Below are 14705 nucleotides of genomic sequence, written 5' to 3'. Positions count from 1 at the left end.
TACAGAGGCTTACCGACATTCGTTCTTAACATGCGGCATTCGCAAGTGAACTGGGAAGGGGCGGTGGGGGGCGGGAGGTCAGATAGTCGTATCAGAAATACTCTCCACCGCACACCGTTGGGTGGCTTGCGGAGTATGATGTAGATGTATCTAAGAATCTCTAGCAGATAAAGGGACATATTGGTGGGACAGCTGCTGTGGCCACCAGTAATAGGTAATAGTCTGGAGAAATACTAGAGGATGATAATAGTAGAAACGAAGAAACATCAGGGATTTGAAGCAGATAGATATGGAGGTGTTACATGTGGTAATGACACTGATACGAAAAGTTAGCGCAATACAGCAAGTGATGGAGGGGGCCAATAAAAAACAAAATAAAAATAAAAAGAAACGAATCCGTGTTCGCACCCGAAAACGCTACTGAAACACGTATTTCCTTTGTTGTGTTATGTAACTGAAGTAGAGAAGGAGTGAAGCTTTGTGAATAAAACTGTGTAAATCTTTTGTCAGCAACACAAATAAACACGAACATTGTGGCTGGTAATACCGGGAGAGTATTCACTGCCGCAAGACGAGTCCCTTAACGAGAGAGGCTGAAGGTGATAAAAGGGCACTGTCGAATAGCAGAGAGCGCCTTTCACCCGTTGGAGAGACCGGCGCCACACGGGCGGTGCGCATCGCTCCCTCTCGAGAGCCGAATTCCGCCGAGGAGAGGCGGAGATGGCCGAGGCGAGCGCACGGGCCACCCACTGCGCGCGTTATCTGACATAAACATAGGGCAGAGCGGCTCCGCCCAACTCGCGCTCCCAATTTATGTCTCGGTGTCCACTCGGCCGCTGTCGTTAGGTGCCCTTCATGCGTACGGATTAGGGCTCTTTTCAAATTAATTTCTCCGCGGTAAGCGTAATAGCGGTGTGTGTGGCACGGTGGTCCTCGGATGGAGTTATTATCCGCCACCTGCCACCGTCCGCCTGGCCAGAGCGCGTCATTTGAGTCCACCTTCCCATTGTGCAGGGGCTTTTGTCCTCCCAGAATGCCTTTGTCACAGGTCAGTTCAGTTAACTCGGCAGACTCACAGTAGGTTTTCACACGCCTTACGGTCGAACATTATAGTGCCGCTAATATTATTCCGTTTGTTTATGGAAGACTCAAAAACTATTAGCTGCTTCTTCGTACGGAAGTTATAAAATTCGGGAAAGCTTTTAACCATATTGAGGTACCACTAATTTAATCTATATATTACAACGCTCCTGTTGCTCTTTCGGATCGTATTTGCTACTAAGCTGTCTTTTATAACAAGAAGAAAACTTCTCTGGCTGTCATAGAGATGAAGTTTCAAACAATCAGGGTTTGAGTATGTTGGTACATCCTACTTGATCTGTGAAACAGTTTTGATTTCTTAGAGTTTGTCACATGCTCGCTAAGCGATAATATATATATATATATATATATATATATATATATATATATATATATATATAATTATTTTGTGTTGCGTTCTCCTAAAATTTCTGAGTGAAAGAGCAGGGACTGTGAATTCTGCCGTTTTAACTCGTGTTTCCTCCACTTTTTGGAACTTTGCAATAAAGGCCGACTGTAAGCTTTAGAGCATTGGCTACAAAATAGTGAAAATCCAGGTTTTCCACCCAGAATTCCCATGGGCAGTCGGTACTCGAGAGAGACGCTCTGGGTATCTCTTGAGCCAGAGCACTACAAACGGCCTTCCCCAGCAGTGTGACCCACGTGAGTTCCTGAGAGAATAAAAAAGAGCATGCAGAGAAAGAGCCACAGCTATGCTACTATAAAAGCATTGGAATCGAGCTGAGGTTTCACGCCCAGACATCTTTCTGCCAATCATAAGGTGAGAGCCAGGAACTCCCAGACATGTTCGTTAAGAGAACATACAACAGGCGCCGGGGGAGTAAAGTCTGCGAACTTACCCTGCATGCAGTAAGACAAGGGAAATATTCAGTTGTTGTCGCTGCAAAACTCGCAGTTTCCTCCCCTCCTACGGTAATCTTGTGGAATGTGTGAGAGTCAGTCAGTAGTTGCTTCCGCGCGAGTGCGCAGCTGATGTTTGTGTCTCGTCGTTGGAGGGTCAGTGTCCGCTGCCTAGCGCCAGCTTAGTGCTTCTTAGGCCGTTTTGGAAAAATTTAAATGGCTCTGAGCACTATGGGACTTAACTTCTGAGGTCGTCAGTCCCCTAGAACTTAGAACTACTTAAACCTAACTAACCTAAGGACATCACACACATCCATGTCCGAGGCAGGATTCGAACCTGCGACCATAGGGGTCGCGCAGTTCCAGACTGTAGGGACCAGAACTGCTCGGCCACAGCGGACGGCAAGCCGTTTTGGTGTTAAGTGCCGCACATTGTGCTTGTATTGTCTTTGCACTGCACAGCTCCCGATTTGCGAGTCTGTTTCGCAGCTTGTGGTTGCTGCTTTATCGACAGTTTCTATTAGACTAGGAAAAAGACGACAGTATCCGGTATATGCGCCTTTGTTAGTTGCAAAGCTATTTTTGTATCCCGCTTGGACGGCGGCCCGTGGATCTGCTGCTGCAAACTGAAGGGTAGGCCGAATGAATAAAGCGAGTAGGAGCAAGAGGGGACAAGTACTTCGGTAGTGCGATTAAAATATTAGATGTTTACTATAGCCAAAAACAAGTTAATACACTCCTGGAAATGGAAAAAAGAACACATTGACACCGGTGTGTCAGACCCACCATACTTGCTCCGGACACTGCGAGAGGGCTGTACAAGCAATGATCACACGCACGGCACAGCGGGCACACCAGGAACCGCGGTGTTGGCCGTCGAATGGCGCTAGCTGCGCAGCATTTGTGCACCGCCGCCGTCAGTGTCAGCCAGTTTGCCGTGGCATACGGAGCTCCATCGCAGTCTTTAACACTGGTAGCATGCCGCGACAGCGTGGACGTGAACCGTATGTGCAGTTGACGGACTTTGAGCGAGGGCGTATAGTGGGCATGCGGGAGGCCGGGTGGACGTACCGCCGAATCGCTCAACACGTGGGGCGTGAGGTCTCTACAGTACATCGATGTTGTCGCCAGTGGTCAGCGGAAGGTGCACGTGCCCGTCGACCTGGGACCGGACCGCAGCGACGCACGGATGCACGCCAAGACCGTAGGATCCTACGCAGTGCCGTAGGGGACCGCACCGCCACTTCCCAGCAAATTAGGGACACTGTTGCTCCTGGGGTATCGGCGAGGACCATTCGCAACCGTCTCCATGAAGCTGGGCTACGGTCCCGCACACCGTTATGCCGTCTTCCGCTCACGCTCCAACATCGTGCAGCCCGCCTCCAGTGGTGTCGCGACAGGCGTGAATGGAGGGACGAATGGAGACGTGTCGTCTTCAGCGATGAGAGTCGCTTCTGCCTTGGTGCCAATGATGGTCGTATGCGTGTTTGGCGCCGTGCAGGTGAGCGCCACAATCAGGACTGCATACGACCGAGGCACACAGGGCCAACACCCGGCATCATGGTGTGGGGAGCGATCTCCTACACTGGCCGTACACCACTGGTGATCGTCGAGGGGACACTGAATAGTGCACGGTACATCCAAACCGTCATCGAACCCATCGTTCTACCATTCCTAGACCGGCAAGGGAACTTGCTGTTCCAACAGGACAATGCACGTCCGCATGTATCCCGTGCCACCCAACGTGCTCTAGAAGGTGTAAGTCAACTACCCTGGCCAGCAAGATCTCCGGATCTGTCCCCCATTGAGCATGTTTGGGACTGGATGAAGCGTCGTCTCACGCGGTCTGCACGTCCAGCACGAACGCTGGTACAACTGAGGCGCCAGGTGGAAATGGCATGGCAAGCCGTTCCACAGGACTACATCCAGCATCTCTACGATCGTCTCCATGGGAGAATAGCAGCCTGCATTGCTGCGAAAGGTGTATATACACTGTACTAGTGCCGACATTGTGCATGCTCTGTTGCCTGTGTCTATGTGCCTGTGGTTCTGTCAGTGTGATCATGTGATGTATCTGACCCCAGGAATGTGTCAATAAAGTTTCCCCTTCCTGGGACAATGAAATCACGGTGTTCTTATTTCAATTTCCAGGAGTTTAGATGGTTACATAACTTTGCGTACATCCTGTCGTGAGCAGTACAAGGTCTCAATAGGAAGTCAATGCACACTGTAGTTTGAGCGATGTTCCAGGCCGTCTGCTGTCCATGAAATGGGTTGAGTCTACAGTGGTGCTCGTAGAGCTGAACAGCGCCTGCTAGAGGGCGCTGTCGTCGTTGTCTGTCGTAGTGCCAACTTAACTGGCAGCTCCTCGGTGGCATCCTAGCTATCGATACCACAGTTATTTACATCTCAATTTACAGCCTTTCATAGAGCATTCAGGTGTCCTTTTGACAGGTACAGTGTTTCTGAATCTGAAGATTATTACGCTGCTGATTCAGGAAAATCTTGGCAGTGTATTCATATTGGTATTTACTCATTGGTGAAAGTAACTGTAAATTAATCCAACCCCAACTTGTGAAGGATTGATTGGGGACATCTAAAGCAATGTTTTGAAGATAACTTTTCCTCGATCCATCAGTGCCTCCCACAATGTTCTGGTGAGGTGACCGCTTTCATTACAATAATTATCACTAGAGGTGTCTACGTTACTAAACTGCACTAACACTGTGACGGTGTTTCCGATGTAATGCAGGTTCCACTACGAGAAACATATTCTTTTCTTTTAATCTGGAAAGTTAGCTGGATCGTTTCCTATTATAAGAGTTAAATTGAATTTCATTCTGTTGACAGTGAAACTTAAGCTGCATTAACACTTAACAGCGTGAATAATTATTTGTAACCATCGTACGGTAGTGTTTATTCTATCAAGGTATAGAGCTGCTTGTTTGGTTATTTGTGTGTTGAGTATGCGAGTGAGGCAGGCAGCTTGCATGAACAAGCAATAAGATCACTGACAAGATTTATGTAAATGCCGGGATCTTTAACAACGTAGCTAATAAGCGACCATTAAATAAACAGCAAGTGATCAAGCTATTCGAATCGCCATAGTACGGGAAAACATACACCCTGTTTCCATGGGGCCCCCAAAATCGGAATTCGTACACCAGTTTCACAATACCGATTTTGGTTGGTCATGTAAACACTTCAAAATCGCTTCTGGAAATCCGCTTCTAGTTGTCGGTTTTCCAATTCTGCAAATCGATTTTTGCTGCCATGTAAACGCAAAATATTAAAGAAGTAGTTTCACCAGCCGACCCTTAGCCGAGGATAAATCTTCTGATTTCTTTGTAGTTTGAATAATTAGTGCATGATTAGAAATTAGTTATTATTTACTGTTAGCGCGTAATTGTATTTCCGTTGTAGTTGTAGTTTCTTCTTTTTGTACTGAATTGCCTTGAGCAAAGTAGTGGTGGCATGCATGTGAGTTTGCACTAATCATCTCGCAGTCGCTCTTGCAACTAATTAGATAATTATTATTTTCAGTGCTATTTTAGTGTTTCTTCTTATTTTTGCTTATCAAATTGTTTTTTGTGTATTATTGTGTAAAATAGTGTGCTAATCATGGCGAGTGAAAAGCGTAACACTAGGTTGTAAAGCAAATTGAGAAATGACAGTGACGACGAGTGTTGCTTGTTAGCACCACCTAGTAACGAAATGACAAATGTTCAAGACAATAATCTGGTAGCGGTGCATAGGGATATGGATCAGACGGTGGGTGAATAACGGAGTAGAAATTGAAACAAACAGTGAACAGGGAACTGTTGGTGCTTTATCGGTCGGTAACAGTTCGCCTCAGGAATGCGAAGGAACAGAATAAAATCTTGCAAATATCGTAAATTCCGGTTTTGCATCAATATACTTTTCTCAATTAAATCAAGACAGACTCCGATTTTCAAAATACAAATATTACCGGGGCAAACGCACTGACGAAAAACACGAAGGAACATGTTTTAGTCACTAATGCATTGTTATTACAATTAATTAAAAATTTGATCAAACAGACCAAAATTTTCAAACGTTAGACACAATGAAACACAATCAGGAGCCAACACAACAAAGTTTTCAAAAGTTACACACAACTGACGAAATTAAACAAAAACTTTAACAAACACATGAAGATTTAACCGCTGAGATACACAAAATCGAATCGAAATATCAAAACATATCTGAAGACATAAAAACACAAATTTGTGAGCATTTCCAGCCTATTTTTTTCGCTACATGAAATACATTACAGAACCACGAAGCAAAGAATAAAAGGACTGCAGACCATTGTACACGAAAATCACGACACCTTGCGGGCTAAAATTGACTGTCTTGCGTCTACTGCTACCGTTGTGCAACTTTTAAAAAATCAGGAAAACATAAAGGACACAGTAGATACGATTACTACAAAAATGGACACTCTAAAACATAGCTCAGAAAAACACACGGAGCAAATCAGCACATTATCGTAAAAAGTGGCTGAACTTCCGGATAGGTTAATAAATTTATCTACGAAGGTAGATGATGATTTGAATGATACAAGACCGGTAGCCTTCACTGACACAGAGGAGTACTAGGAAATTAGGAAATTTGAACAGAGTTAGAAACAAATTAAGACGTAACACAAAAGAGAAATACGGGAAGTACAAGATCAGTTGGCACAGGTGATAGAAGCATTACATATTTCAGAGGATACTCGCGCTCCGACATGAGAAGAGGGAGTTAGAAACACAGCAATGTCACACGGTAGTAATACATGGTATTTCGGAAATCTTAAAAATAGTCGGCAGGATGCATTCAGCCTTGGGATTGAACCGCCGACACGATGTAACAATGACTGATTTGCGACTCACCAACACGATGAGTTTGACTACAAGCTCTTCATCACAACGCGTAAACTTAAAACATTCAAGAATTCAAGTAATGACATACATGTAAAAACTTGGCTTCATCAATTTTCTCATTGTTTTCCTTCTAATTGGTCATTAGAACACGGATTACAATTTATGTGTGGCTATTTAGGAAATGAGCTAGCTGTAAGAATGCGATCGGTTATTCGCGACTGTCACAGTGAAGGAGATATTTATCATGCCTTCCTTTCTGCATATTGGTCTCAAGCTACACAAGATTGAGTGAAAACCTGTAACTAGCATTTCGAACAGTCTGAAGTTTCCAGCCCGGTAAAATATTTTGAAGATATATTACACAAGAATCAGTATTTGTCAAACCCGCATAGCCTCTCAGAGCTTACTCGCATTTGCTTAATTAAATTGCCTGGTCACTTAAGACATATTATTTTGGCTGGACGTTGTAAAGATGATATCGAAGCTTTCCAGGGAGTTATGCAAGACCTGGAAATCGACACAGACAATCGCATGATGCAAAAACAGGAAAACAACAATTACAGGTCACATCCATCACAATTTCGTGACGACAGAAACAATAACCGTACACGACAAGTCTACCGTTACAATGCAAATCGTGACCAAAAGAGACACCACCCATATGACAACCATTGGCAGAATAACAATAATTATAGAGACATATCACATTTCCATGGTAATGACTGTGACAGAGACAACTGTAGGAATAGACAATATGGGAAACAGAATAATTATCATCAAGGGAGACAAAATGATTTGAGATGCAACAGTGCACCCAGTAATTACAGTTCCTGGAAAAATCCTACACCACTTAATCGACAAGAAAGAAACTACAGAAATTACCGACAGGGCTCTCTGAACAAGTTCAAATTGTAGAAATTATACCTCCAAATCCCGGTAACGACGGGCGACAACAAAGACATAATAGACAATGACTCGCACCGCAGGCAGCTGCAAAACGTACTTATGAGGCTGACGCCGTATCTACCATAACTATTAGTTATGTGGAAGACATTTGGGATATTTTACTCGAGGAAAATGACATGAAACAGAACAATACTACATATCCTGTAATTCACATCCCAACAAATGACATAAAATTTACAGCTGTCTTTGACTCCAGAAGTCCTATTTTGGTAATTAGTGAAACAGCTTACAGTAATTGCAACAAATCGAACGTTTGCCACACACTTCCTTTACGTAAAATTAAATTACAAGGTGTCGTTTTTGGAAAAATAATAGATGTATGCCTAGAAACTAACTTGGAATTCTTTTGTCAAAGCTACAGATTTATTATGAATTTTCTTATCCTTCCATTATTGTCGATGGAGTTTATATTAGGTGTACATTTTTTTGAATGAGTATAAAGCAGCTTTAAACTTTCATAACACTGAAATAAGTTTAGAGAAAGGAAGTAAGTCAATAGCTTTAAAATATGAAGACTAGCTTTGAAACCATGGCGAGGAATTCAATGGGCTTTACCTTTCGTCAGATCACAGTTTGGAACTTTCGACGGAATTTGACACTAATGATCACTTGGCAAGTACTTACAGGGATGATATTGATGACGTATTAGATATTAACGTTTTAATTAAGAAAAAATTCAAACAATCGAGAACTGTAATGACACTGATAGGCAGGACCTTTTTGACATCTTACAATCACATTCCACAGTTTTCACTCACAATTAAAGGATTTCAGTACAAATTTCGTGTTCGTGTGCATACTAAACTTTGTGTGAGACTATACGTAATTCCGGCGCATAATAGGGATCGTGTTAGAATGGAAATACAATCTATGCTTGACGAGGGCATTATTGAACTAGCGGTAAGCTCATACAATACTCCATTACGTGTTGTTGGGAAGAAAAACGGATCTATCAGGCATGTCTTAGATTCCAGACAAATAAATACGGTAATCCGGAATGAAGTTTCAAATACCGTAATCATTACTGAAACAGACAGGCCACAAACGCTGGAAGAACTTCTTCAAAATTTCACTGGCGTAAAAGTGTTGTCTTCTATTGATCTTAGATTCAGCTTTTTGCAGATTGAACTTCATCCAGAATGTAGAAAATATACTGCTTTTCTTTGTTTCGGCGTTTGTTATCAATTTCGGAAACTTCCTTTTGGTTTGAACATATCTTCGGCAGCATACATTCGTGGCCTAAATTCCATGTTACCTGAGTTTCTAAAACGACGCATCACCTCGTACGTGGACGATATTTTTATAGTGGAAGTCTCTTGGGAACAACATAATTATATCCTCAACAGTTTTTTACGTATTTTTGCTGAATCTGTAATTACAGTTAACTTGGAAAAATCTGAATTCGGTAGGACAAAGGTGAAGTTTTTGGGTCACAATATTTCTTCTGAGGGCAATCAGCCAGATCCTGAAACGCTGGAAGCAATTCTTATTCCATCCACAAAAAGACAAGTTAGCTGTTTTTAGGTATCGCGAATTTCTACCCTCGTTTCTTGACTATGCAAACTCTGGTAACTGCAAAACTTCGTTCTCTCACTGGCAAAAATACTATTTGGAACTGGAACGAACAGGTGCACTTGGAATATGATTCTTTGTAAGTAGCGCTACTTAACGCGCAAATGTTAGCTAACCCTCATCTGTCACAGGATTTCTGTCTTAACACGGGCTCTTCTAAAGTTGGTTTTGGTCCCATTTATTTCAAAAAGTTATAGAAAATGACACTACCGTTCAGAAAATCATCGCTTTTGCTAGCCGTGTGCTAACAAAATCTGAAAAAAAATTATTCCGTGAATGATTGGGAGCTTTAGCTATCGTTTGGTCATTTGACAAATTTCGTTTCTTTCTCTCTGTCAAAAAAATAGTACAAATGGCTCTGAGCACTATAGGACTTAACCTCTGAGGTCATCAGTCCCCTTGAACTTAGAACTACTTAAATCTAACTAAGCTAAGGATATCACACACATCCATGCCCGAGACAGGATTCGAACCTGAGACCGTAGTGGTCGCGCGGTTCCGACTATAGCGCTGCTCGGTCACTCCGGCCGGCCCTCTGTCAATGTAAAATCTTATAGTGATCATCGAGCAGTGCACTTTCTTATGTCTTCAAAACTAAATCATGACAGGTTGAAACGTTGGGCTTATTTCTGAAAGAATTCCGCTTCACAATAGTCTACGTACCTGTCACGGAAAGCATTGTTGCGGACGCACTTTCACGTGCACCGGTTGGCCTTGAGAAAAGCAATACAGAAGCAAATTTTGAGAAAAATTTCAGTATTCTTTGCATTCAAAAAGTAGCTTTCGAAAACTTTGTCACTGCATCTTTAAAGGACATTTCTTATGAGCAAGGCGAGGACCCGATTTGGAAAGATATTAATAGTAAATGGCATGAAAACACACAGACAGATTCGTCATTATTATCTGGTTACAATCAACATACTCTTCAAACGTTGCACTGGTGATGATAAGCTATGGATACTTCGTATTCCTGACGGTTTTGTTAATAAGCTCATCTGTACATTCGTTTCAGCTACGCACATTTGGTCCACGAAAATGTTACCATGTACTTCGGACGACTTGTTATTTTAACAACATAGAAAAGAGAATTAGGTGAGTTCTGTCTATTTGCAAACTTTGTCTAAAAGCTAAACCGTCTACCATCGTGCATCGTGCTCTATTGTTTACCATTATTCCTACTAGATTAAAAGAGCTTCTAGGACCACTTGTTAAAGCACTGAAAGGATTTTCGTACGTTTTCGTTGCTGTTGAACTTACTTCAAAATTAGTTTCTTTCACACCGTTACGCAAACCCACTGGACGTTCTGTATCCAACGCCTTTGTTAAAAACTTCTTACGTGAAGTTGGACACGTTGGCAAGGTCATTTCAGATAACGGACCACAATTCAGGTGTGCTATTTGGTCACGCATGCTTCGGAATCGTAAAATCAAACCTGTTTTTATTTTATTATACTCTCCACATTGTAACCTGTCTGAACGTATAATAAAAGAAATGAATGAGCTTTGCAGACTTTACTGTCACAAGAAGCATCAGTATTGGGACAGATACTTACACTTATTTCAAAATGTACTGAATTAAATGCCTCATGACTCCACTGCCTTAACATTTATTCTTGTACTGAAGAATAAGGAACTACCGAACAGAAGCAGAGAGTTTGTACCTTTGTAAAATTCCACATAAAGACAAAACTGAATTGGCTATTAAAAATATAAATTGTGCTGAAGAGACAGGAGACAAATGCAAAGAACTTACACGTTGCTCGAAAAGTTCTTATTATAGCCCACTCATTGTCACATAAGAAGAAACATTTGAGTCACAAGCTCTTTCTGATTTACAGTGGACCTTACAGGACCCGACGTGTACCGCATGATAACTGCGTTGAAGTTAAAACACTGCGTACCACTTTTCTCAAGTAAAACCGTTTATGGAGAAATAATTTGCCTTCTGACTCACTCTTTGCTATAAAATTTTTCACCTATTACGCTTTGTCACATTTAGAAACTGCTAGCATGCAGCGATGTTTTGAAGTTAACTATTTAGTCAAGTACCTACGGAACATATTAAGATAGTCTTATTGCGAGTACATTTACGCTTTTTAGTTGCACGGTTACGTCACGACTTTATGCTCACATTCTTGGAACATATACTACTAATGAGGTTTTACTGCAACTTTTTGGTTTACTTGGAAAGACATTTTCAATTGAAGTACTTTCTGCGGGGTCACCGATGACATAATATTTGGTTTGTTTGACAACTACAAAATTATATTACGAGGCTACTAATGAAGGACACAAATGTCATTATTGCTTTCACGCTGTTTCTGTTTCATATCTGCACAGTTTTTCTACATTCTTCTGGAAAGTAAAACACGTTTTGGTAATGACTTCTCTGGCACGGATACAATGAGACAGTTATTTTCGTAACAGTAAAGTACTTTCTAGGTCACGGCAATGAATGTAATAACTAGAACATTTATACGCATAGCGCTTTAATATTGTATATGACAAGGTAAGTACATTGATTTCTGGAGAACTTTTCTTATGAACGACGATAACTACGACACTTGGCACATTTTTTTACCGTTAAGAGATGACAGAAATTTTTTGAAAGCAAGAAACACAGTTTGACACTACATGACACGCATTGGAGTGATTACTTTTTGTAACTGAAACATTTTTAGAAATATTTTTGAACTCCGATGATACAGAGAAGGTTTTCGGTGATTCATTTCATTCTGCAGTTTTAATCTGTAAGATATGATGTATAATTACATTATTCCTCAAGGGGGTATGCCTACTTTGTGTAATATGCGCGTGGCAAGCGCAAGGAGCCCTAGCTAATATGGTATTTGCTTATACACATTTCTCTAACACAGAATTACACAGCTATCTGGTCATTTAACAGACTGAAATGAATATTTTTACTGTGACTGACACATGTCTACATAATTACGCAGTTGGATTACTTTGCATTTATGACATTGTGCTTTGCATTTTGTGAACTATTTACATATATTTTCGGAACCATTGTGTTACTGCAAGAGCTTTGAATAAATGTATATTGTATGGGACCATGATTTTTGAAATACTTTTGAGGCAGATGACACTACCGAAACGAGTAGAGAGCATTTTTTAGAGTTTTTGAGATTATTCAAGGAAGCTACGATGATTTTTAAATTTGATTGATGTGCTATAATGATATTGTTACGACAATGATATGTAATATGATGTTGACATCAATGAAATTGTGCTATATGAGGGATATGATTATTCTATATGTTTATTATGATCAAAAATTGAAGAAGTACCTATGAATATGTATATGTGTAATGAGGCAACGACTAATGACTAGGGGTTAGGAACTCTGGTTTGTGGAAAACGATGTTGGAACCCAAGAACTGTACTATAAGATTTATGAAAAGTGAGTATACATGTCAATGTGAGTACCAGAATGCCGATGGAAATTTTTGGATACTGTTATTGATGAGATTTCATTTCTACACACCTCTCCCATAATTTTACAACTTGTGAATTTTTTTTAATTGTGTGGAACAGTCATCGTAGCTGAAACTGCTGTTGTAAATATTTGGTAAAGAGTATATGTGATCTTGACATAATCTTCTACTATGCTGGGCTGCACGCTAGCCACATTGAAATATACCTGTTGTGTTGACTTTAGACTTTACTTGTGCTGCTTCAGCCGCTATTAAGCTCACCAAAGTCCCACAAGTGCTCGCATAGCTGTAGAAAAGAGAGGCCATTGACCTTGATACTGTCATTCCTTTGCAGAACACACCAAAATATGACATAAACAACTCCTTGTAAATATATGATTACACTTTGAAGATTGTACTTTGTGTTATTTACTGAAATGCTTATCAACTGATGAGAAATATTCTCACATTTACACACATAATTATGGCAAGTGTCTCTCTACGAGAGGTGAGAGAATTTCTGCTGTCTTAAAAAATGCCACTTGGCTAATGAATGATGCTTTTATGCTTTGCTCTGTGAGCCATGCACGGCTCGTATTTATCCCATTTATTATTCGTCATCTTCTATTACGGTATCGCCGCCTCATTTTCTTATTCCATTTACTGACGTCAATAACTTCCTGCCTTACTTGCCCGTGAGCGGCAGCAGCAGCACGTATCGATAAGTGCGCTGTCGTACCGTCTCTGGAGCGACTGACAGTATTTCCGGGTCGTCGTGTGTCTGGCAGTCAGTTCGGGCGGACCAGCAGCGCAGTCGGGACGCAGTATGAGTCAAGTCGGGGACGGAGCGCCGGTGAGGCGCCGACAGCCAGTGCTCGCCGACTGCTGGCGACCCACGTGAACTGTCCAAAGGACGGAGATTGGAGCTGGACAACCGTTGGTTGGTCGTTCGGTTGGTCGTCTCGTCAGCCGACGTATATTTGGTCCTTTCACCGTTTCCAGGCCTGGGAGTTGGTCGGTTGGCGTGGAGCAGCGAGGAAGTCTCCGTAACGTGTGTCTGGCAGGGGGTCGCTGGTGGCGTCCACGTTCCGTCAGAGTGTGAGGGGCAGTTCCCATTGCTACGAGGTCCATGGCTCACCGATCTCGGACACTAAAGCTGAGTCTTTACTTAATGTACCAGCCAACCCCAACTGTTCACATTGTGTCGTTTGAATTTCGTTGTGGGCTGCTGGGACATTCCCGCGAGCAACACCATGTGTTTTTAAGTTGGCGAAATTCTAGCTGCCCTTATGCGGAGTTTAACGTAACTTGATTATTTTTGAATTGAAGTGCACCAACAGAATCTTCTGTCTTGTGGCCATTAACGTTCCAGTTACCTGCCCTGTCCGTTGAAGTAAATTCAGGCAGTGTATTTTCCTCGTCGTGTTGTGGCTGTCCAGCATGGCATGCAGTTTGACAGCCGAATGTGTAATTCGTTGTGGGCGCCGATACCTTCTGCATTGTTCCGTTGAACTCCCAGTTGTGTGCTGATTCGGTGAATCGGAAGTTATCCTGTCACTTAGTCCATTGACTGTCTGTAGGTTGGGTGGCCTTCAGATTGAGAATTGTTGGGCCGACTGTCTGTCTCACCTAAGCGAGCGTTAATGTTTGAATTCCAGGCCGATCCTTGGAAACTTCTGAGCGCCGTTTGATGTGCTGCCTTTTCTTATTTGTCTTATTGGTCCCTGTTGTTTGTTTGTCTATGGCTTCTAGCCGATTGTGAATTAAAGCAGTTTTGCCCTTAAGAATTAAAAGTGTTTGGGCCTTCAGCCTAATTTAGAGAAATGTTTTAAGATGAGACCTTCTGCCTTTTAAAATTCAAATTCTCGTTTTTGAGGCTTAAGTGATTGGCCTTCAGCCGGTT

The sequence above is a fragment of the Schistocerca nitens genome, chromosome 4 (genome assembly GCF_023898315.1).
Source record: "Schistocerca nitens isolate TAMUIC-IGC-003100 chromosome 4, iqSchNite1.1, whole genome shotgun sequence".
In the NCBI taxonomy this organism is placed as follows: Eukaryota; Metazoa; Arthropoda; class Insecta; order Orthoptera; family Acrididae; genus Schistocerca; species Schistocerca nitens.
Note: the sequence above shows the minus strand (reverse complement) of the source record.